This window comes from Peromyscus maniculatus, chromosome 5, assembly GCF_049852395.1.
Source record: "Peromyscus maniculatus bairdii isolate BWxNUB_F1_BW_parent chromosome 5, HU_Pman_BW_mat_3.1, whole genome shotgun sequence".
Lineage (NCBI taxonomy): Eukaryota > Metazoa > Chordata > Mammalia > Rodentia > Cricetidae > Peromyscus > Peromyscus maniculatus.
In genome coordinates, this window is record NC_134856.1 from 132,705,591 (window position 1) to 132,729,877 (window position 24,287).

Below are 24,287 nucleotides of genomic sequence, written 5' to 3' on the forward strand. Positions count from 1 at the left end.
GGGCAGGAAGCCTGGGCAAGTGGGTGTGTGAAGGAGGAAGATGGGGCTGGGTGGGGGGGGAGGGGCAGCTCAACTGTCAAGAGGAGGAGGGAGGGCCCGAGTCTCAGGGTCATTTCCCATCATTACATTGTGAAATGCTCTCTAGCTTGTGGAAGTGTTGAAGGACAGAGCTTGCAGGGGTATGCGTGTGTACACATGCTTGCACAGAGACTTCACCCTGCTTTCCTCGGTGTCAAGACATCTCACAGCCACAGTCAAAACTGGGGGGCTTCATTTTCTCAGCAGCTGTGCCTGCTTGTACAAGACCCTCACAAGATTGGGCCCTTCAGCATTCCGTCCTGGAGGGGGGAAGGGCTCACAAGGCCTAACCCCTCCTCAACAGTGGCAGTTACTGTACATTGGGAGAGAGAGATTTTCTTCTGTGCTGTAGCCCCCAAGTAAACTGCCCATGTTTCTGTAAATAATTTCTCACCCACGCTCCTGTAAGTAACCCTCATTAAACTCTTTGGTTCACTAGAAACAAATAAATCCCCATAGAAGTAGAGGGAGGACTATTTGGGAAGAGGGGATCAGTGGGAGACGGAAAGAGGGGGGTAATTATGATCAAAATACTACATATACATGTATGAAAATCTCATTGTATATTACATAGTATATTACAATGTATAGTTAGCGTATGCTAATATCAACTTCAAAAAAAGGGCCTGGAGGAGTAACTCGGTTCCTTAAGTGTTTGCCTGGAGAGGGTGAGGATCTGATTTTGGTCTCTAGTGTCACACAAGAAAAGCCAGGTGATGTCATCCCAGTGGCACACACAGGGACAGTCCCTGGGACACACCGGCCAGCCAGTCTAACCGAATTGGTGAGCTTCAGGCCAGTGAGAGATCCTGTCCCATAGCACTTCTGTGGATGTCACCCAACGTTGTCCTCTGCCCCCCACACGCATGCACACACATAAAAAAAACCAAACCAAACCAAAAATGTGTTTTCTGGTTTGGGAAACCCTCTGGACAGGATTGGAGGCTCTGTTGAGTCTTCCCACTCCTTCCCTAAAGGCTTCCATGCTTGGCAGGTCATCACAAGTTCAGTGTCTCCCCGAGTCTGCAGAAGTCCTGTGTTTTTTCTTCTCTTCCACGACCTTAGCACTTCGGGCCTGTGGCCCTGTGGAATTCCACTCCAGCTGAGCATGCTGGGCTGTTTCTCAGTTGCTGTTCTGAATTTGGGGAGAGGAACATAGACATGAGTCCTCTCCTGATTTCACACTCAGTTTGTGTGGCACACCCAACTGACTTTCAGAGGTCTTGACCTCCATCTCTTCTTGGTGCAGTGGCGTCTGCTCAGTTTCTCTGCTGACAGGTGATTATTTTAACTGTTTCATGGGTTGATCAGAAGGAAGCAGTAATTCATGCCCACCCTGAAGGGCAGAGACAACTTCCACTTCCTGGGGTTGGGGGAGACTTGAGGAATTTGGATGGTATATTGTACCATCCTAGTTATTAGGAAATGTTGCTCACATCACATGTTTGGTTATCATCTTAGCTGTCTTTTCTATTTGTGGGAAGGTGACATTTTGAATGCTCATATCTTTGACAGTCTGGGGGACAAAGGTTGCCGGCTGTCTAGCTATAGTCTCAGGGGAGGCGTCTAGCTAAACCAGGGAGGTTTTGATTTGCATAGACCCAAGGGAACTTCCAGTTAGGGAGAGACCAGTGAACTACAGTTAGGCGCCTCCCCTCTCTCTCCAAGCTCCTTGTAGCTTCCATGGCCCCAAAGGCCCATGTATTTAATGGTGTTTGGTCCCAGCCCATGGCTTTACTGGGGAGTGTCGGTACCATCCACTGGAAGGAAGGCTGTTACCTGCTCATGTGCCCTTTAAGGGGGATGCTAGGACTCTGGACCTTCCTCTTTCTCTATGAGGCAGACTACCACCATGGTGCACTGTACCACTGGAGACCCAAAGCCACAGGACTTAGTGACCATGGATAAAACCTCTAGAATGGTCAGCCAAAATAGAGAGGCTGATCACTGCAGACGTTTGCCATAGTGATGGAAGCTGAATGAAATATCCCCACTGAAGTCACCTATGAACCACAGAGAAGTGCAGACATGCTAAGAAAAGATCTCAACATTTTGTAAGTGAGGCAGCTGAGCAGACATTAACCGGGGTCCTGCTGTCCCTTGGGAGGTGGCTATCCATCACCAGAGGCTTGCAGAAAGGTGATCTGTGACCTGGTGTTCTTGCGCCTGCTTGTACAATCTGTGACTGCTTAGCATAAAGCACCACACTAGGTTGGCAGAGCCATGGGGATTTAGGAACACCCAGTTCCATGGGCCAGAATGAAGTATAACTCCTGAAGGACTAGAGAAAGTCACCTACTAGGCCTCTGGCCTGCGGTAGTGGGTCTTCAATCTCTCTGCGGTGTTCTCGGGCATGTGTCTGTTCAAGCTTCCTCTTCTGTAAGTGCGGGAATCACATTGAGTTGGGGCCCAGCCAGGTGACTCCTTCACAAACTGCACTTGCAGTGGCCCAGTCTCTAGTTATAGCCATCATCTGACACATTAAGGTTAGGACTTTAGCATTTGAAATTTGAGGTGGAGGGCACGACTCAGCCTATATGTAGGTGGGACATTTTTCTGCTGGTGGGACAGCAGATTCTCCTTAGGTTGGGGACAGCGGATCTCACAGAGGGCAGGGAGAGTGTTGGGGATGATAGTCAGTGAAGGCCAGACAGTAATCACTTCATCCAGACAGTAGCCAGGCTCCCTGCATTCTCCTGGGGAGACACTTGGAAGATAACAGTCCCCAGTGACAGTGCCACCAAGGGCTGCCATCAGATGCCTCCTCACCAGAAGCCCTACCCTGACATCTACCTGCTCAGGTTCCAAACAATGTTTAATGCCTTTCTTTGAACTAGGAATGGACAGCTGAGGACCACCAGATGCCTGGGGAGCATCTCTTAGAAAACTAAGACTTGGAAGGACAAACCAGAAAGCAAGGCAGGTATGTGGCAGAGGAGGAGTAAGCAGGGGCCAGACACCTAGAAAACGTGGTTGTAGAAGCAGATGGCAGTGCTCCCACAGGAAAAGAAAAGTAGGAGGGTAAAGGAGAATTACTAAGCATTGGTCAAGAGGGAAGGAGAATATATTTTTAAGCATGAAAATAATACCTACTATCTACCTTCTAGCTATCATCTGTTTATCTATATATTAATCATCTACCATCTATTTACCTATTGATTATCTCTCCTCCATAATCTGTTAACTATCTACTACCTATCATCTGTCTATCAAGATTAATCTACCTACCATCTATCTGTCTATCATCAAACTATGTTTGTATTTCTTCTTTTTCTCCTGAACTCTTCCTTTTAAATTAATGTGTACTATACAAAAAAAAAAGGAAGAAAACTACAAAATCAGATCCTTGAAGCAGGGCCCCGAACCCAAGTGAGGAGAGGAAGGATCACAAATCTCCAACAGAAAATAAAAATATTTGAATACTTGGAAAAATTTTGAGGCATTTAACAACCATCTTAACTTTTGGAAATTTAGCAGGAAATACATGGAAAACTGAACAAATAAAAATATAAGACAACTCTCAACTCCTGGAAAAACAAACCAGTGTGAAAGTTGTGTGAGAAAGGAGTTATGCTGGAAGTAGGACCCTGGGCTCAGCATGAACAATCTGTGCCTCAGTTTACCAATATAGACTCTGTGTGAAGAGGGTGCAGGGAGCTGGGGGGGATGTGAGAGAACAGCTTGGCTACCACAGCAGAAACTATACTAAAACGTCCCCTAATCAGAAGGCGTCAGAATAGTATATTGCGTAGCCATAAAGAAGCAAGTACCAGAAAGTCATCTTTTAAAGTAGTCAATGACTTCCTCTATGATGTAGGGAAGGTTTGGGCACCAGGCCCATGAGTTTTAGCATAAGCTACTTAAAGATCTTTGATTTCACTGTGTGGTTGTACTTAGCTAAAATTAGAACCATAATTTCACAGCAGAAGCGCGAGCTTCGGAATGCGTAGACACAGCGCAGGCTTCCTGGCAGGAGAGTGTATTGACTTTCGTGTGGCGAGCTGGCCTTGGGGTTTTCTGTGCTTGTTGTCCATGCTGCAAGGAAGTCTCTGGCTCCTGGAGCCGCGCCACTCCATCCATCACTGTCCCTTTGAAAGGGCCTTTGTGACATGATGCTTCCCACATTTACACCTCACCCTACTTGTCTCTGTGACAGATGACAGCTCTGCTGTCCCATACAGGGATGCACATACAGGATGAGAGAAGCCAGCTTCTCTCTGCTGGTGTCAGCAAAGCCTCCACTCTCCATGAGGACACTTACTTAACAGCAGCTGTTATAACTCAAGCTCTTGGGAGAGTTGATAGCTTGGTCGATCCTAGAAAAATTTCACAGCTTCTTTGCTCTCTCCATCTCCATTCCATTCTCTTGTCTCCACCGGTCCTCCTGGACCAGCTCTCCAGATCCCTGTGATGCTGTTCTCTGTCATGACATCCCCTGACCTCCTACCAAGGTCAGAGACAATGGAGTTGGGGCCAGAGAGACTTTCTGTGGGGAATGTTGGTTCCCCATTTGCAGGATATCCAACTTCCCCACCAAGCATTCTTAAGGAGGTGGGGCTGATGCAGACCAGTGACACACAGAGAAGGTGATTTGGTGAGGGAAATGTGGACAGGGAAAGAATGTCACTGCTGTTTGATTGGATTGGCCCACGCTGGAGATTCCAGGTAAGAGAGACCTGAGCAGGCCCCATGCAGCTACGGCACTCAGTGCTATGTGGTGGAGCCTACAATCAAGAGTTACTCCTCTATGGTAACTCTTGTGTTGGGAACTTTCTCTTCCCATGGGGGCTCCAAGATGGGAGACCATCTGGATAATGCAGCCGTGTCTGGGGAGGCCAAGGTGGAAGTGACCACACACCTGAGGGGCCAGCAGTGACTAGAAGGCTCTGAAAGCTGGTCTTTAATGCAAAACTGGACTGGGTTTTTCTGTGGAATTCGTATACTAATAGTCTCAGCACTGGAGAAGTAAAGGCATTAAGATCAAGATTTCAAGGTCACCCTTAGCTATTACAGTGAGTTTGAGACAAGCCTGGGCTACAGGAGACCATGTTTCAAAAAAAAAAATCAAATCCAGGCAATAAAGGGACATTGCGGGGGCTCAACCATGCCGACCATTTGTGCCATCACCGACTCATGGAGACAGACCTGGCTTCAGGGGCCTTCACTGCAAGACTGCAGAGGGTTGTCGTCTTCTCTTGGTACAGACTGTCTTGGGAGCTAGGCGCAGGGTTGCTCTCAGCTCTGGCCTTCGGGTTCATCAGGTTGTTTGTTATACTTGTGGGTTTTGCTCCCAGGTTGGGGCCTAACAAAGCCATTGTCACCACCAGGGCTTCGGTGCCACCAAGATGATACAGAGTGGGGTGGGGAAGGAGGAGCTGAGCCACCTCCCTCTTAGCCATCCCTCTGTCCAGTGCCTGTTTCCACAAAGCTCCCACAAAGATAGCACACTCTGGATTTAATTTTGTGCCACAATGTTGCTTCATTCCTGATGATGCCAGTTGACTGGGAGACACAGTGACTGCTTTTCTGTCGTGGCTGAGTAGGATATTTTCCTGTAAGGACCAAAGATCAGTGCTCAGTACCTTCCTCAATCATTTACCTTTTTCATCTTCTTTCTTTCTTTCTTTCTTTCTTTCTTTCTTTCTTTCTTTCTTTCTTTCTTTCTTTCTTTCTTTCTTTCTTTTTTTTTTTTTTTGGAGAGAAGGTCTTTCACCAAAGTTGAAGTTCATAGAGTGTCTAGATTAGCTGGTTAGTAATTTCCAGGGATCCTCCTGTCTCCACTTGCCATCACACTGGGGCTACAAATGTGTACTGCCATGCTCAGCTTAGATAGGCACTGAGGATCTGTGACCTTGTGCTTGTTCAGCAAGCATTGTACTGGCCAAACCATCTCCCCAGTCTGTCTGTCTGTCTATCTATCTATCTATCTATCTATCTATCTATCTATCTATCTATCTGTCTGTCTGTCTGTCTGTCTGTCTGTCTGTCTGTCTGTCTGTCTGTCTGTCTATCTATCTATCTATCTATCTATCTATCTATCTATCTATCTATCTATCTATCTATCCATCCATCCATCTATCCATCTTTCTATCTACCTGCCCACCTATCTATCTATTTTGGGACAGAGTCTCACAATGTAGCCCTGGCTGATCTTGAACTCATGAAGACCCTCCTGCTTCTGTCTCTTGAAGGCTGGGATCTCAGGTGTGTGCCACCACACTCAGCTCAAAGGTACTTTAATAAAAATGTTTGTTCACATACACAGTTGGAGCTTCCCTGGAATGCCCAGCTTACTTCTTTTATGTTCACAGCCCAAAGAATAGTCTTGAGAGAGAAAGCTGGTGTGACTCTTGCACCTCTGTATACATCAGAGCTGAGAGCCTGCGACACCACTTCATGGGATGGAGGCTCCAGAAGAGGTGGCCAGCTGTGGAGCTGCTCTGCTCTACAGTCCACAGGATGCTTGCAGGGGAAGCCTTTGTGAACTCATGACCCAGAAGTCACAGGCTCAAGCCTCACAAACGAGCTCAAACTGGAGTGCTGACCAAGGAGACACAAGTTACAGTCTTTCCAAAAGAACAGGACTCTGGGAAAATTCTTCCTCTTTTTCTCTCATCAAACCCAGTGAGGCGGGGAGGGGGGGGGAGTGGAGTAAGGGGAGCATTTTCAGCAGAAATGTTCCTGGTTCCATTTAATGACAGTGTAGGCACCAATGTTTAGTGCAAAAACACGTGGTCAGATTGGAGCAGTTGAAGAAGCTGTGGAGATAGGCTGTGAATTTGCAGCCATGCAGGTAGGTGACCTGCCCTAACCACAGCTGAGGGCATGGCTGAGTCTAATTTCACTAAGAAAAATCCCATTTTTTTGCAGTCTTTTGGTTTGGGACAGTTGGAGAGACACTTTCTTCCTGGGTCTCTGGCCAGAAAGGAAGGTCAGCTTGTTGCTTCTCAGCCCCTCTGAGCTAGTAGGTTTTCACCCCAACATTGGATTCCCAAGTCTTTATTGGTAAATAGAACCGCAGAGACATAGTTAAAAACTACACTTGGTGGTAGTGGTACACCAGGCTGTGGTCTGAGCAGTGTGGCATTGACTGCAGGGGCTGGGGTGTTGGGTGGGGTAGCAGGGACACAGATGGTTGTTAAAATATCAGTAGATTTAGATGCAGTTGATAAACCAACAAAAAACAGCACTTCACCTCAAGGAGACAACATTCACTGGTTGTGGCTCTGGTAGAGACTTTTGTGACAGCTGTTAGTATCAGGTACGTGTGTGTGTGTGTGTGTGTGTGTGTGTGTGTGTGTGTGTGTGTGTGTGTGATCTCACCTCTTCCACCTCCTGGCTTCTTACCTCCTCCACCCCTCTTGGATGCTCACCTCTTCCACCTCCTGGCTGCTCACCTCTTCCACCTGTCCCAGCTGCTCACCTCCTCCACCCCTCCGGGCTGCTCACCTCCTCCCCCCTCCTGGCTGCTCACCTCTTCCACCCCTCCTGGCTGCTCACCTCCTCCACCCCTCCTGGCTGCTCACCTCTTCCACCCCTCCTGGCTGCTCACCTCCTCCACCCCTCCTGGCTGCTCACCTCCTCCACCCCTCCTGGCTGCTCACCTCCTCCACCCCTCCTGGCTGCTCACCTCTTCCACCCCTCCTGGCTGCTCACCTCCCCCACTCCTCCTGGCTGCTCACCTCCTCCCCCCTCCTGGCTGCTCACCTCCTCCACCCCTCCTGGCTGCTCACCTCCTCCACCCTTCCCGGCTGCTCACCTCCCCCACTCCTCCTGGCTGCTCACCTCCTCCACCCCTCCTGGCTGCTCACCTCCTCCACCCCTCCTGGCTGCTCACCTCCTCCACCCCTCCTGGCTGCTCACCTCCTCCACCCCTCCCGGCTGCTCACCTCCTCCACCCCTCCCGGCTGCTCACCTCCTCCACCCCTCCCGGCTGCTCACCTCCTCCACCCCTCCTGGCTGCTCACCACCTCCACACTTCCTGGCTTTGGCTCTACTTTGAGTCCCAACAATTTTACAGTAGTGTCTCTCATCCTCACCTCCGTCAGTTACAGATGTCAGCCACTGTGTCCCACCTCTCTGCCCATCACTGCAAAGAGTGGTCTCTAGACAGCCTACAGTAGGACTTTCAGTACATTGGCCCTTATTGGGGTCACCTTGTGAGGGCCGAGATCACCAGTGAGGAACGGTCTGAGCACCTCTGATTGTGGGTCCAAGTCTCTCAGAGCCATAGAAGTCACACATCTAGGCATGGAGGAGGAGGAAGAGGAGGAGGAAGAGGAGGAGGACCCTTGTGGTTCTGTGCTGTCAGGGAACTTGGGCACATGCTCCCTCAGTTAGCTTCATTTAATTGTCAGCACACTAGACAAGGTCAATGACCTCCTCTTGTTATATATAGGGGACAGGGGCTCAGAGAATTCAGGGTGTTGCTTCCAGCACTGCAGCTGGTTCCCTGGGGAACTGATGTTTGTGGCCTAGCTTGTCTTAGCCCCACAGCTCCCACACCCATTATTTATGGGACCTAGCCGACACACAGCTCACTGGTGAAGTTTCTGGGATAGAGCACTCAGAAATAGCCAGGGCACCAGCCATTTTTCTATAGCTTAGTGTCTCCAGGATCAAGAGCTACTAATTAGAGCTGGTTAGGGACTGTGAATGTTGGTCTGCTTAGGGAGTGGGAGGGCTGAGACTCTGGGGAAGAAGCATGTACGATCCCTAGCACCCAGGCAGGGTGGGGCAGTCTGCCAGTGCCTGTGCCGATGTTCAGCCTCTTGTAGCCTCTGCACAGACATGTTTCTGTACCAGCTTGTGCCAGGACAACTGCCTCAGTTCATTTATAGTACTATAACAAAACACCACATGATGGCTTCTAGACATGAAAATCATACTTATTTATTTTTCATGATTTCGTGTGTGTATACTTGTGTTCCTGATATCCTATGCATGGAGCAGATGTGCATGCACATGTGTGAACATGGATGTGGAAGTCAGAAAGCAACCTCAGGTCCTTTTCCCAGGAGCCCTGCACCTCTGATTTTCTTTGTTGTTTGCTTGCTTTGGTTTTGGGGTCAGGTCTCTCACTGAACCTGGAGTTCACTGGTTAGCTCCCTGCCTGATTCCACCTCCCCAACACAGGGATTACAAGCCTCTGCCTCCATGCCTGACTTTTAATGCAGGCTCTGGAGACTGAATGCAGGTTCCTCATGCTTGTCCGGTAGGCACTTCACTGAGTGACTTGTCTCCCCAGCCCGTATTTCTCACAGTTCTGCAAACAGAAAGTCAAAGATGAAGCTGATGGTGGGCACACCTTCTCACGTGTATGCTACAAGGGCAGAAAGGTCTCATGTTTCTGAGTCTTGCTGTATAGCCCAGGCTTGTCTTGAACCTCTGATCTTCCTGTCTGAGCCTCCCTCATGCTGGGATTGCACCCCACACCACCAGGCCTACTGATTTGAGATCTCCTACAGAGGCCCTAATCCCAGTCATGAAAGCTCTGCCTTCTTGTCCTATCCATGTATCCCATGGCTCTTGTTTTCTGGAGCGGGGTGTGGGAAATGAACATTCTGTCTTCCTTAGATGTTTTCTGGAAATTACGGGTAAAACTATCTGAGCGAGGTGGTTTTTAGTTTTAGTTTTTTTCACTTGTTATTCGAGAGACTGAACCAATATTCCACTTGAGGGGCCCCCTGTTTTATCTCTTTCTCTTTAAGTGACTTTGTGTCCTTCCAGGAATCTTTGAACCCTCTCAGGAGTTTGGAATTTGAAGCTGCCAGAGGACTTAGCTTTCTCTCCCTGGGAACTCAGCAACTAGAGAAAACGTCCCTTTGAACTCTCACTCTTTGTGGAGTCTGCCCAGGCCTCAAAAATTTGCCTTCTCCATCCAGGCTTAGTGAGGGCTCCTGGTATGTGGAACTGGACAAAGGTGACCATGGTGTGAGGGGAGTGGATCCAGGAAGGGAGGTTCAGTCTTGGTCACAGAGTGGTCTTGAACTTGATTGGTCTAACCTGAGATCATTTAAGAGCTTGGAGGCTCAAGATTTCCCTGCTCTTGTCATTTCCTGAGAAATACCTGTCTGACCATCCTGAGGGTCAAGTGCTTTTTAAACCCATTGTCTCTCTTGGTAGGCCCTGTGGGCTTGGACCTAGCTGCCTCTGGTCGGTTACCCTCAGGATGAGTGTCAGGGAGCCCTCCCCGCTGCGGAGGTACACCACGTTCGTTCCCTAAGCCAGCTCTGTGATATGCGTGCTTTTCCTGCTCCCGATGCTGATTCTGAATGCATCTGTCCCAGGTGGCTCAGGAGTCTCTGTGGGAACTGGGGTGACAGATGATGGGAACTCCAGCAGTAAACTGAGACTGTTCAGTTCCAGCTGAACACCTTAAGCCACTGAGAGGTGGACCAGGTGCAGAACAGCCCTTGTGGTGAGAACAAGCCACTGCCCGGGAGTCACTCATCCCCTGAAGACGTTCATTTCTTCACACTTGTTAAATTAATTACATGTCTCCTCACTGCACCAAATCCCCGAAAAAAGCAACTTAAAGGAAGGGAGTGTTTTGGCTCACAGTTTGAGGGTCCAGTTTATTATGGTGAGGAAGGCATGGTGGCAGGAGTGTGAGGTGATGCAATGTGAGGTCACATGGCATCCACCATCAGTATTGAGACAGAGGTGATGGGGGAGAGGAGGAGAGGAGAGGAGGAGAGGAGAGAAGGAGAGGGGAGAGAAATTCTGGTCCTTTTCACGCATTGTGTGATGCCAGCCTACTGAATGGGGCTGCCTTCCTTTAGGGCAAATCCTCTTACCTGAACTCAATCTTGAAGCTCCCTCACAGGTATGCCCAGAGAGAGGCTTGTCTCCTAGAAGACTCTGGATCCTGTCAGCTTGACAGTATGAACCCTCACAGCCTTGCAGGGCCTGCCCTTCACTCTTGACTGCCTGCTGAATGAAGAGATAGTTCTTCCTACCCAAAGCTGGCTCCTGGAACTCTCTCCCAAACACTCTTTGCAAACATCTTTGCAGGACGAGAAGACTTCCAGCCCATCCACCATCTCTTTTCCTTCCTGTTTAGTTCTCTCCCTCTTTGTACTAGGTTTCTGCAGTAATTTGTGAAATACGGTAAGTCTCTCTTACAAACTTAAAATATAGCAGAAATATCAAAGTCTGCAGCTCCTGCCCGTCCTTCGCTCTGTAGGTGCAGGGTTTCCCACAGGGACTGCCTACACTTGTCTCCAGTGTTTTACCTCCCTGTCACTCTGCCATCACTGTAATCTAGCTTCTGCTGGCACTGTGCCACTAAAACACCCGTGCTTCAGGTGACTAATGGCCTCTATGCTCTGCATGAACGCTCTGCGGAGTTCTGTGCAGATGAGAACAGCAGGTGAAGCCCGATCTGCCCTCAGCTCCTGGTTCCTCCCATGCTTTGGCCACACCTCAGTCCCCTGGCAGGTTCGACCTGCAAGACCTCCATTAGCTGGGGCCTTCTCTTTTCTTACCACTGAATTTTCACCTGAAATGAAGCAATTTCCTTTACAGTCACTTCCTTATTCTTCTTTGTCAAGGCTCCAGGTTGGTCCATCCTTTCACGTGGCTTGGCAGCCAGCCCTAGTGGGTACAAACCAGTCAGTCAAATGTTAACATCCCTGCATGGGCTCCAACTTCCTCTGCTGAGTGGCTTTTCTGGGCTTTGTTCCTCTTTTGATAAGAGAGACCTTAGGGACTTCTGACCTGCTTTTATTGATTTTGACTGGAGACAGGGCTCCTAGACTACTGTAGAACTCACTACCTTAGCACCCCACAAATTTAGTCAAGATGTTGGGGGTGTTTCCCAAGAAGCGTGGGTTGTCTGTGTCATAGCGAGATGAATCACCCTGTAATGGCTCTAAGGCCATGTTTCTTGTTTTGTGAGATAGTGAGTTCTTTCTTTGTTGACCTCAATTCAGGTTGAAGTTTTGGTTATGGGTAGATATGATTGTGTTCTTTCGGCTCCACACACCACTGATTTGCAAAATATACACATATTTCTATAATCATACTGGAATAATCTTCAGAGCTTCACATTTGTATAGCTCATGGCTGACTGGCTTAGAGTCACACCTTAGCTATTTTGAAGACCCCTGTCATTTCTGGAAGCCAAGTCATGATCTGTCCCCTTGGCCTCTCTTTCATCAATATTCTCTCCTGAGTGAGTAGTGTTATGTGTGTCTAGTTTTGCATACAGGAACCCAGAAACCCTCCTAGAGCTGCTTTTGCCTCAGCCTTTTGGTCATCCCTAGTAAATATCTTTCTAGCTAAATTTCTCTCCTCATTGCCTCTCCTGAAATGTTTATTCTCTCTGATCTCACATATGAATGTTCTTAGTACTATCTTTCCCCTTCCAGAATATCTGCCCTTTGCCCTGTTCTATTCCCACACACCACAGCAAGGTGCTATCACCTGGAAGGGACCAATTAATGCCCATGTTTCCTGGCGTATGGTGGTTTCTGAAAGTTAATATTTTCATTTGACTTCAAGATGGTGTAAAAAGCGATAGGTAACCAGGAGAAACCATATCTCAGGTTTTTAATTTTTATGTTTTCAGAGATATAGATATTCTGTATGACCCTTTCTTGTGATGCTGGCCAGAGGCAGTGGGCTGAGGCTTTTTGTTGGCTCTGTGACCACGAGGGGGGCAACTGATGCCCTGTCAGCCCATGCTGCAGTGGTGTTTTCAGGTGGTGGAGACAGAACCTTGTCACAAACTGAAGAACATCAGTCCTTGAGGAAATAATGGATCAGCTAGCCTGGTGTGTACAGTGGTGTGTGTGTGTGTGCATACAAGAGACCCCGCCTCAAACAAAGTGTGGAAGGTGAGGACTAACAACAACTGAGGTTGTCCTCTGATGTCCACACGTCTCATGGCACTTGCACACCTGTACTCACAAACATGATCGTATGCAAGTGTATGTACGTGGATACACATGCATACGTACCCATGCTTTGCATGCATTCATACACGCACACACATCTGCAAGCACATGTACACACACACACACAAACACACACACACACACACACACACACACTTCACAGGGCTTCAGAGAGAGGAAAGGAAGTTGGAGCCCACAGTAGAACATTCCTTTTCCTCTCAGGCTTGGCAGAGCGCAACAAACACCTCTGAGAGGAAGACGGTGCCTACTCCTAGTGAAGTGGTACTGACAGAGCCCAGGGACTTGTGCTCTGACCAAACTGTCCTCAGAACAGGAGTGGGCTGAGCCAGCATGCATGTGCTGCCTAAAGGCACTTACGGTACTCCTCCTCCTCTTCTTACTGCAGTGAGAATAGAAAATGACCGGCACTCATGCAGCATTCTCTTCTGAGCTGGCAGCTTGCTTTCTGGCTGCAGATAAGCAGCAGGTATGAGGGATGTTTGTCAAACCGGCCTCTGAGGGGAACTTTCCCTTCTGCTTTTCCTGTCAAACTAGTGAGTGAATGCCATTTCTGCTCCACACTGCAAGCTCCTAGTGTGCAGGTGAAGCTCTGGATGCTCCCCCCTGCCCCCCCCCACACCCGGCAAGCAGTGGGTCCACAGAGCCCCTTCTGCACTCTTGTGTGTCTGGTTTCTTGGACTAAGCACAGGATGAATCATCCTTGGGGAAAGGTTGATGGGTGGAGACGTGAGACGCCCAGGAGGATGTGACTGGCCTGCAGGCAGGACCCTGCACAGTGTGTTCCCCTCCACAGAACTTGCTTCCAGCAGGAGGCACTGGGGGAAGGGTGTTCCCTCCCAGGAGGCTCCTTGGCTCTACTTGGCAAATGTTACAGTGTGCTACCACGGCTGCAAATCTCCTCCCTGGTCTTCTGCTCTAGTGGCCCAGCTGTGGTGTAGGGAGCCTTGAGCGCCCCGAGTGGAGAGCTAAACTGCATCTAAAGTGGAGGAGCAAAGCCAGGGAGATGACGCTGGGGTGGCTCGAGTCTGAACTGTCCCCCAGGTTCATGAGTTTGAACATCTGGTCCTCGTGTGGGGGTGCTACTTGGTGGGTTATGGAGCCTTTAGGAAGTGGATCCTGGCTTGAGGAAATGAGTCACCAGAAGCAGGCTTTTGAGCTTTTATGACCCGGCACCACTTCCTGTAAAGGCTCTTCTCTTCACAGTGTGACCTGCTGGCTTCCCGCCCCACCCCTACTATGTGTCTTTCCTCCCTCCCTCCCACGTGACTTCCCCACAACAGTGGCCCATATCCCCTCCAACTGTGAGCCTCAGGCATTTTGTCACAGCATGGAGGAATGTAGCTTTGCATATGCTGTCTCGGGCTTGCCCCGTGGGGTGGCTTGGCAGTGCAGTGCTCCAAACTCGATATCAAGGGTCTGTTACCATATTCATGGCAGCATTTGGGGACCCACAAATCTGAAACCTGGGCCAGTGTGTTTTCCCTACAGCAGAGACATTCCTCCTCAAGAAGTCCAGAGCCTCCACTCGCATTGGCCTCGGTTACTGTTCTGAACACAATATTCCACTGGACAGCAAAGGCCCTCATTCTCCCTTAGGGCTCTATGAGGGTCAGATTCCAAATGGAGCAATTGAACAACTTCTCCATCACTTACTAACATATATTTGGGTTTCATGGGATCCTGCCTGGTGAAAAGCCATGTTCCCTGGGGATTGGCAGCTGCCCAGAATAGCAAATTAGTGACAATTAGTGACAGGGTCCAAGAGACAAGGGCTTTTAGATGAAGTGTACACGAGTGGGAAGCCTGGCCAGAGAGAAGCTCCATGGTGCAGGTCAGCTTCCAGTGCAAAGGAGCAGTCTTCCTCCACATAACTGTGTGGATGGAGCCTCTACTTCCTGTCTTGTCCTTTCTGGAGAAGGTCAAGGACACTGGAGACAAGACAGGGACCACTCTGCTTTGTCAGCTGCCTGGGCAGCTGGCAAGAGTCTGATGAGTACCACTTGTGGATATGAGATCTGTCCCTGGGAAATGGGGGCTGGCTCAGAACTCGAGTGTCAGAGCCATGAGCAGCGGGAGCCCACTTGAGGGGAGCTGACAGTCACAGTGGGTGCCGCAAGGCCAGGACGACCAGACACTGGGAAAACCAGGAGCTGAGAGGCCGCGCTTAGCGCACACTGTACCAGAGCAGCCAGGCAGGACTAGAACTGCGGCCCCGCTCTTCTGCAGCCTGCTTGCCGAGTTTCACTTGAACTTGTGTTCCCATGGCGTCAGGTCACTTCTCAAGCGGGCTCACCCAGTCAGTTCTCTTTGATCATGAAAGTAATCCAACACAGCTACGTGTACATGTGGATGTTCCAAGCCCATTGTGCAATGTTTTGACTCCACGACTGTCTCTTCCGTATGCTTGTCTTTAGAGGGGCTGAGAGTGCTGTTAAGTATCTCCATTCCATGCAGGGGGTGAACTAGAATGGAGATGGCCCCTAGGATTGTCCTTAGGCCAATGCAAGTGTTCTGTTTCCTTAATTCATGCTTTCTGGCCCCGTGGAATGGCCCAACACTATGGCGCCAGCTGTCCCTACTGGACTCAGTGGGGCCTGAAGCAACGTGTGTCCTGGGAATAGAGAGTTTAAGAAACAGGCATTTTCTCCACCCCCAGGCATTGGGAACCACACACAGACTACTGTCTCTGACTCAGCAGCTCATGCTCTCCAGCGGAAAGCCATATCAAGCAGGAATCGGCACTGTGTATGAGCCAGGAGAACCCTCAGCTGACCCGTTTTCATTGCTGATGGAAGTTTTAGTACCACATCTCTGGTTGTCGCTCCTTTGAACATGGCAATGTACACATGGAACTGATTCTCCATTTGTCTAAAGCAGAATCAACCTCAGCTTTCCTATTTGGGGCAAATCAAGTGCTCTGAAGGGAAGAAGAAATGGCCAGAAAACACAATCTGTCTCACAAAAGACAGAGGCCTAGAGGGATGTGCTCCGGCTTTTACAAAGGCAGCTGCAGAGGATTCTGTGGGTAAAGAATTAAGAGAGGAGCAGGTCAAGAGCCTACCTGCCTCCTGGAGATAGTGCCAGTGAGCACCACACCCCCTTGGCAGATCTACACGGCTGTCACCTCTGCTGTCGGGATGCCTGAGAGTTATAACAGCTCAGGGCACAGGGAGAAGGGAATTCTGGGCATCTCATCCATCCTCCCATGACTCACTGCTACTGCTTAGATGTAGAATGTCTCATCTAGCCCAAGTATTGGAAGTCTGGTCAGTAATTTGATGCTGTTTGGAGGTGGGGGAGCCTTTGGGAGTTGGGGATCCAATGAAAGGTTTTTGGGTCATTGAGTCATTGAGGGAGTTCTCTGGAAGAGAACTGTGGAATCCCAATGTTTCACATTCTCTCTCTCTCTCTCTCTCTCTCTCTCTCTCTCTCTCTCTCCCTCTCCCCCCCCCACCTCTTTTGCTTCCTGGTTGTGAAGCTGAGTGGCTTTCTTTTGCTGTATGCTCTGGCCATAATGTGCCACTCCAGACCCCGAGCGATGAGAAGAATGATGCATGAACTGACGCCTCCAAAGCTCTGAGCCCAAATAAACCTTCTCTGCCAATAAGCTGAGTCTGGAGGTTTGCTAACACGATGGAAGGCTGACTGATGACATGTTTGTCTGCTGGGAGGAAGGCACAGAAAAGGACTCCCTGGGGCCAGAGCCATCCTAGCATTAAATACTGCTGAGAAACCTAGAGATGCTTGAAGCCACAGCAGACCTCCCAGAAAGGTGAGATCTTTGCTGGAACCCATAGATGGGGCATGAAGTCAGTGTTCAAATGATGACCTTTGGGCTTGAAGGAGCCATGAAAGTCACCACTGGCAAGATGTTAAAAGAAGTCTGTTGCATACATTCTTATTTAGCACCAGAGATATTGGAGGGCCTGGGGTATCACAGACTTCCCACCAACACATGAAGCCTTGGCATACTGATTTACACTATGGTCACTGGGTTCACATTATACAAGGCACCAAACCCTTCAGATCTGCACCAGCTGATCACAGGCACTCAAGGCCACCAAGCATGTGAAAAACTGGCAAATCTTTATATCCTATTTGCCTGTTGTAAGTTCTGGGGACAGGATAACCATAGACCAACTCATGGAGCACCTAAGGCTATGTCTCCGTGATGAAGCTTTGTCACCAGCCCCTCACAGAAATCATCCCAATAATTCGAATCACCAAGATTGTGGAAGCCATGGGCACGGTGAGCTACAAAGTCCAAGAAATCGTGGAACATGTAGGAAAGAGAAAGCCTAATGAAGTCTCAGCAGCAGGCACTCTACTGAAATACTGATTAAGCCATGGGCACGTTTTCATCAAACAGGAAAGTTTGTGAAGTGCCATTCAAACATGGGCCCTACAGGTCCTCTCCCCTCCTCCTCCCTCTTAATTTCATCTCATCTCGGAAGAGCCAACTGCAAGAGGTGGATGAAAAAGGAAGGGGCAAGGGATGCTCGAGGTCTAGCTTACCTGACCTATTATGCCGCTGTCCTTCTAATCCAGCCCCACAAGATATTGCTGTGGATGCCAGTAGCATCCGCAGTGCTATGGAGATCAGTATTGACTTGAGATTCAGTGAAACATCGCCTGATGATATAGCCTCCATGGAGCCTCCCCAGGATGGGGAAACCAAAGATGAGAACGACAGGGGCAGGTCCCCCAAGGAACCATCACTGGGTCCTATCATCAGCGACCACCAGCCCCAGTTGCACCCACAGCCTCCAGCACTACTAGACGAAGGGATGAAAGGAGGAGAGGAGGCACATTGTTCACTTGCTTCATACTCCATGTTGTTGCCTCCCTACCTTGGAGGAAAACCGTGCATTTCCCAGGTAAGAGACAACAACCAGAAGAATGGGGTCGGGCAGGAAACGCAGCATAGGCATGGCCACCAACATTCACTTGTGTGTTTGATCTTTGCTTTCTAAATGCCCCATCCCACTGGCAGGCTGCACTCATGCCGAGGTGCACAGATCCTATGATGTCTGTGACCCTTAGAAGGAGCTTTCTTTCTTCCTGCATCCTCCTTGTGTGGATTCTGGGGAAGCTGACCCAGCAGCAGACAGCAGAGGATGTGGTTGGGGCTAAGGAAGGAGGAAGGAGGGAGGGCGGAGGGCTTGGTGGAATGGGGCACAGGTTCAGGAGTGAGGAGTCAGGTGGAGGCCTATGGCAGAGCAAGGTAGCTCAGTACAAAGTCCTGTCTGTGCCAATTTCACTAACAGAGTCCTTTTCTTGTGTCTTCTTTCAAGGAGTAGAAACAACCCCAGGTCTGTGGTCATCAAACCACAGGGCTGGGGTCAGCCTGGTATGGACTGAGAGCTACAGGAAGGAGCCAAGCCAGAACTCCAGGAGACTGTATGCTCAAATGCCTGTTGCCAGACAGACTTCCCTGGGAATCAGGCACAAGCTCCTCCACCCCTCCCCTAGCTGCCGGGTCTGAGCTAACAGCTCCTGCCTCCTTTAGTTCACTGGGTCTCCAATACTGTTGTCCGGAGAAGGACATGGTCCACATGGCTTCCACCTTATGAAGCTACATTCCTCCAGTATAGATGGGATGGAACACCCACAGTGAGAGAACTGAGTGCCCCACTGGACTCAAGGACCTTCATCAGCTTGATCCCTCATCCTCACCAACATTATCACCAACTGCTGCAGAAACTGTGTAAGCCTAGCAGGGTGATGACTGGCTGTAAGGGCAGAGAGAAGGGGAGAGAGGGGAAAACGGGACACCGGGAAGACAGAAAGGGAAGACCAGAGGCGGAAAGGGCGTGAAGCACAGTAAAGGAAAAGGGGGGACTGTCTGTTCAGAGGAAATTCTAGTCGGGCAGGTGGGAGGAAAGGGATGAGTGTTTTGGATGGGGACAGGGGCCACGGACAAGCAGGAGCAAACTTCTCTTGAAGAGGAGAGTTGGGGGTGCAGGGCATGGGTGCCTGCGGGGGTTCCTGCAAGTGTTATGACCTTCATGCCCTCCATAGGCACCCATGAGGAAAGGAGGGTTTCTTCCTGGTGGGTTGCAGCATGTGCCAGGTGCATTAGTAGGATGTTGCCTTGCAAAGCTGCTCCCGTCCTGGGGTGCTGAGGCAGGGTGGGGCTGCCGAGAAGGGAAAACTCATCCTTCACTGATGCCTCCTCCTCCTTGTGCTTGACCCAACCTTGGGATGACCTGGTAACATTTGTGTCTTTGCTTTCTTCACAGTTTCCATCCTCTAAGCACCAAAGGTGTTGGTTCCCCATCCCAGGATTCCAGAAACTGGTAGAAGTTTTCCTATCCCGCTGAGAGATTTCTTGACCGTCATTTTGACTAGGCTTTTGAGTTTTTTTTCTGTGACACCTAGGCAGGGTAAGAAGATATTCAGACCTGGGACCCAGCATTGCTTCCACAAGCCTGGCAGCTGTGAGACTACTTTGTGCCCAGTGTCTCAGGGATCGGGCTTAAAAGGAAATCTTGATCCCCTACGTAGCTGCTGATGTCAGCCATTGATGCTGCAAAGATCCCTGCTGGGTGAGGTGTTGGGTGGGGTGTCTGTAGTGTTCTCCTGGGCACCTTCCAGGTAGGAATCGGCTACCAGAGTCAGCAGGGGAGTTAATCTGTGGGGATCACGCCACTGAACATCATGTTAATTCTGCTGTGTGTCTGCTTCTGGTAGAAGATGTTTCTGAAGCCTCGTCCTGTCTTAACATCTGCCCAAGTGAAGAGAAGGGGGGATCAGGTGGCTGATCTCATCCTCCCCACAGCAGAGGGAAAGATGTCACTGGGTTTCTTTTCTGAGGAACCTGCGATGACTGAGAAACTGCTGAGGCGTGGCTAGGTGTGATCTGTTTGGCTAGGCAGAAGGTCTCCTGATCACGGTGGAACACTGGGTCACATTGAGAGTGGCCAAATCATCTTCTCACTAGCACGGCATGAAGGCCATGCTATCATCTGCCAGCCACTGCATGGCATCACGCTCTAGGACCTGACCACCATGTGATTCCCATATGGCCCCACATGGGACACGTGGCCAGTGACACTGAGCATCTTGCTTGTGGGGTCAGAGCAGGTTTTGGGTGTGTGGGTGTTCACTGGGGCAGACCTTTGCTGCTTCTTTGGATTAATGAAGCCAGGGCAGGGAAGCGGGGTGGGTTCTGTGGCCCTCTTAGGAATGAGTGAGGGGAATGCGGGTCCTGGATGGGAGAGAGGGTTATTCTTTGGGCTTTACGGACGTGCTCTCCAGGGGGCTGGCATGCTTTGTTATGTCATGACCATGGACATGCTTCCCTGTAGTCAAGGAACATCAGGAACCATTCACTGCAAAAGAACATAGAATTTGAGTTCATGTCCCTCTGGCCTCCTTACTTGGTCTGCACACTCCGCCCACCCATTCTTACAGGACATTGGCATGTCATTGAAAACTGTTATTTCAATGGCTGTTGTTACCCTTTGTGCTGGTCCTGTGGGAAGGGTCCCTTGTTCAGTGGGTGGCACCCAGCCCATGGCCACAAGTCTCAGGATGGATGGAGCCTTCTTTAGGTCTGGGCCAAATGCAGTTCTCAAGTGTGAAGACAGTCAGCTGATTCCCTGAATTCTTTCTTTCTTTCTCTGCAAGGATCGCCTTTCCTTGTTACAGAGGACAGAGGTGTCCAGGCGGCCTTAAACTTTCTGCCCATTCTCCAGACAGACTTTTGGCTTGCTACCTGAGAGCAGAGAATTAGGTGAGGAATGACGCCCCACACGTTGGGCACCCACTCATTGCTTGTCTGTCCTTCCTCGCCCTGCCAGTTGGAGCCAATGTGGTCACTAGCAGCTCCTGGGTATCAGGTTGCTCACACTCGCTGTTCAGTGTAGCCCGCAGACTGCAGGTGTGGTCTGCTGTGCTAGGCAGCAGGTCTTCACTCTGAACTTCACTATCCAGAACATTGTGGAGCACTGGTTCATACTGAAGGGAGTGGCAGAATCACCTTCCACCTCCGGGTGGAGGAGACATCGTGGACCTCCTCAGAAGCATCGCATAGCTTGTTCTTGGGGGAAAGAACAAATTTGGTCAGTCACTGTGTAATCTCTGAGCCAGGCATGTGGCCCTAGCCATGATGTCCTTTGTGGCCCCAGACTGGGTTGGGGGTTCACATCTCAGCTCTAGAGATCCACCATGGCCTTCCTTTCTGGTCTCGGCTCTGCTGGCTCTACTGGTGTGTCCACCATTGAAGCTCTCTTCACTCTGTCTCGGCTGGACAAGTGGAGGGGAGATGGAGAGTGGGAGGACGGAGGCCCCAGGGTGACATGTCGGTGGGGAGCCGTTTCTGACCATCTGACCCAGAGTTTGCTGCAAGGGGAAAGATGAGGGCCAGCCAGGCCAAGCTCAACCGGGAGTCAGAGGCCCTGCTTGGTGTCCCTCCCCAGGGGAGGTTACAAGGAAGGAGTCAGGCTTTGTACCTGCCTCTCTTTAGTCTCTGACACCAGTGAAAATGAACTCACTGTTCTCTGCAGAGGCTGCAGACTCGGTCCTGGGGAACAAGGGACTTTGTACCAGGCTATCCATTTGTCCAGAATGTTCTTCCTCTTTCACAGCCAATTGCCCAAACCTTGGAACCTGTAGCCAGGACTGTCTTGACCTGGTAGCCGGCACTGTCCAGCACTGGTTGCACAGGGCCATCTAGGTTCCCTCGCTGTGGAGACTTGATATTTGGTTTCCTGAGGGCTCTGGAACATGACCCAGCCCCACAGGGGCCTACAAGACAGGGACGCGTGGTGGGGGGGACAAAACAGTTTCTCTCCCAGACACCAGTTACTGTGGCCTCTCCCCTCCTTGATAAGATCTGAGATCTTGCAACAGGATCCCCTTGGGCAGCATCACATGGGGTCTGACTGTTGAAAACCTCTCCTTCAGCTCTGCTTGCATTTCCACGGAGCAGAAAGGTCACCCTTGTCTCTTCTCCCACATACAGCTTCTCCAGACAACCTCGAAAGGGTTTGAGAATGTGTCCTCTGCTGAGCCCCACAAAGTCAATGTATAACTGTGCCTGCCCTCTGGACAGATCACCCGGGGAAGGGCGGTGTCTCCCTCCCTCCTGTCCCAGGACACTGCTAATGGGAATATGAGGAACTTGAGAACATCCATATGGACAATCTCTCGTTGGCCTTCTCAGGACTTGGTCTGCCCTGAAGGAGCCACAGCTCAGTCAGGCTGCATTTGAGATCACAAGTTTTAACTAAACACAGAGCACAGTAGCTGATGCATGCTATTGGTGACTACCCGGATGGTTTAGAAGACACTGTAAATGAACTCCAAGGGCTCTCATGTCCATGAGTGCCAAGACAAATCAGGCAGATGGTGGTACACACAGAGACGGAAAGATTGAATACTTGCAGCAGGTAAGGAGTTCATGGGGGTCATTTGGAAGTTGATGTCCTCTAAAAGAGAGCATAGGGATTTTACGTAGAGAGCTTAAACCTATTCACAGATGAGCAGCCCATTCATAAGTATGCTTGGTGAAGGAGGGAAGTACATTCCTGGCCACGGAGCACTATTTAAGTGATGTTGATGAAGAGCCCCCCGGGAAAGTGGCTGCCCCACTTGGTGGCTGACAGCACTCCTTTGGGTACGTGGGTTCATGCAGTCCCTCTGAGCACAAGACTCACAGGGAATCAGAGCCACTGGTGAGCTGTGTCCTCATCACTCACTAAAGCTAGGAGCAAAATGCTGTTAAGACATGTCGGGAAGAGTGTCAGGAAAAGGTATACAGAATTTGTGTCCCTTCTAGCCTTCAGACTCGGTCTCCCCATTTCTCTCCATTCTTTCTGCAGGGGTAGTGACACAGTTCTGAAACCTCCTTTTGTGAGGACTGCTGTTACCCTTTGTTGTCATCCCACAAGAAGAGGGCCTGGCATCAGGGATAGTGCTCAGCTCGCAGCTCACAACGGAACCCCCATCTCCAGGGAATGGTCAACTGCACTGCATGAGTGTGACAGTGCATGGCTGTTTCCATGTACTGCTTCGCTTTTCTCTGCAGGGATCTGTCTCCCCACTTGCAGAGCACAGAGGTGTCCAGGTGGCACTAACTGCCCTCACACATTCCCCAGGCTCCTTTCTGCTGCTACAGGACACCCTCCGTTGGGGTACGTTCCATCAGGTCTCAAGTTTCTTCCCGCCCTGGAATGCCTGCAAACCAAACGGGAAACAGTAGTATCATTAGACATGCCAAACTCTGAGCTCCTCTCATTGTGAGGTTTGCAGCTTATCATCTTTGCGTTTTTTTTTTTTTTTTTTTTTTTTTTTTTTTTTTTTTAGTTAGATCCCATTTGCTTAGTAAAACTTTCCCAGAAAACACAAACAAAAACCAGAAAACCAACGACCCTTTGTCCTAAGGAATGAAGACAATGAAGTAGAAACATGGAATGAACTGTCTAGGTCTTGTGTGGGTCTCCTCCAGGAATCCTGTGAGCCACAGGGTTCCCCTCTCTATACTGCTGCCTCATGCACACAGTTCGGAGTCATCTATCCCACAGTGTCTCCGATGTAGTCAGACCATAATCTAAGGAGCGGCTGTAGCTTGGGCCACAGCACATCAACCTTTCTTGTACCTTTGGAAGTGCAAATGAGAGGTGCCAGTTCATTAGACCCATGCTGCTAGGTATGGTGTGCAGGGTGCTGTGGAGTCCTAGACAGGCTGGAGACTGGACCACGGACAGAAACCTTCAGAAACCGGGGCCCAAATCACTCTTCCATGGTTGTAAGTTGAATACCTCAGGGTTTGTACATCGAAGGAAGGCTGACTGGCATACTTGTCTCCTTGGAGGAAGAAGGCATTGTATGGATTTTCCCTCCAAATTGCTTAAGGAAGAGACTCTGAGTGGTGCAAATGCAGAGAAGAAGGGGTTTGGACTGCAGGGAGCCCCAGGTCTGCAGCCTCTGTGGACTGTCACCCAAGTTTGGGTGGGCTTTCCGGTGATAGAAATTGCTAGAGTCATTGCTGTACCTTGTGCAGAACATCTCATCAATATTCCCGGTCGTAACCCCAATAAAACCTCATTGTCTCACCAACTAGAACATTGGTGTAGTTGTGTATTCATTAATTTGGTCTCTCGTGTGCTTCCTTTCGAGGGTGAACAAACGTGTTTGTGTTGTGTCTCCCTGGGAAAAGTCAGTCATACAATGTTTTGCACTCTAACAGGGATGTGACAGGATCAGAGTTGGAGAGGATCACGACATGAATAGTGCTCCGGGAGCCTGCAACGGAGGCTGAGCACCTGCAGTTGGAGCATC

The 24,287-nt window shown here is 50.0% G+C and overlaps 1 long non-coding RNA gene across 2 annotated transcripts; it reads left to right on the forward strand.

The window, feature by feature from the left end:
• The first annotated feature begins 344 nt into the window (after positions 1-344).
• LOC107401205 (uncharacterized) lies at positions 345-24,071 on the forward strand. 2 transcript variants are annotated; one of them, XR_013051654.1, is made up of 9 exons: positions 345-482; positions 2,916-3,001; positions 13,387-13,467; positions 16,480-17,878; positions 18,296-18,708; positions 19,244-19,387; positions 20,634-20,739; positions 21,970-22,396; positions 22,829-24,071. It is a non-coding gene; the product is annotated as an uncharacterized LOC107401205 (long non-coding RNA). The 2 variants fall into 2 exon arrangements; XR_001577939.3 differs by lacking the exon at positions 13,387-13,467.
• Positions 24,072-24,287: the final 216 nt, after the last annotated feature.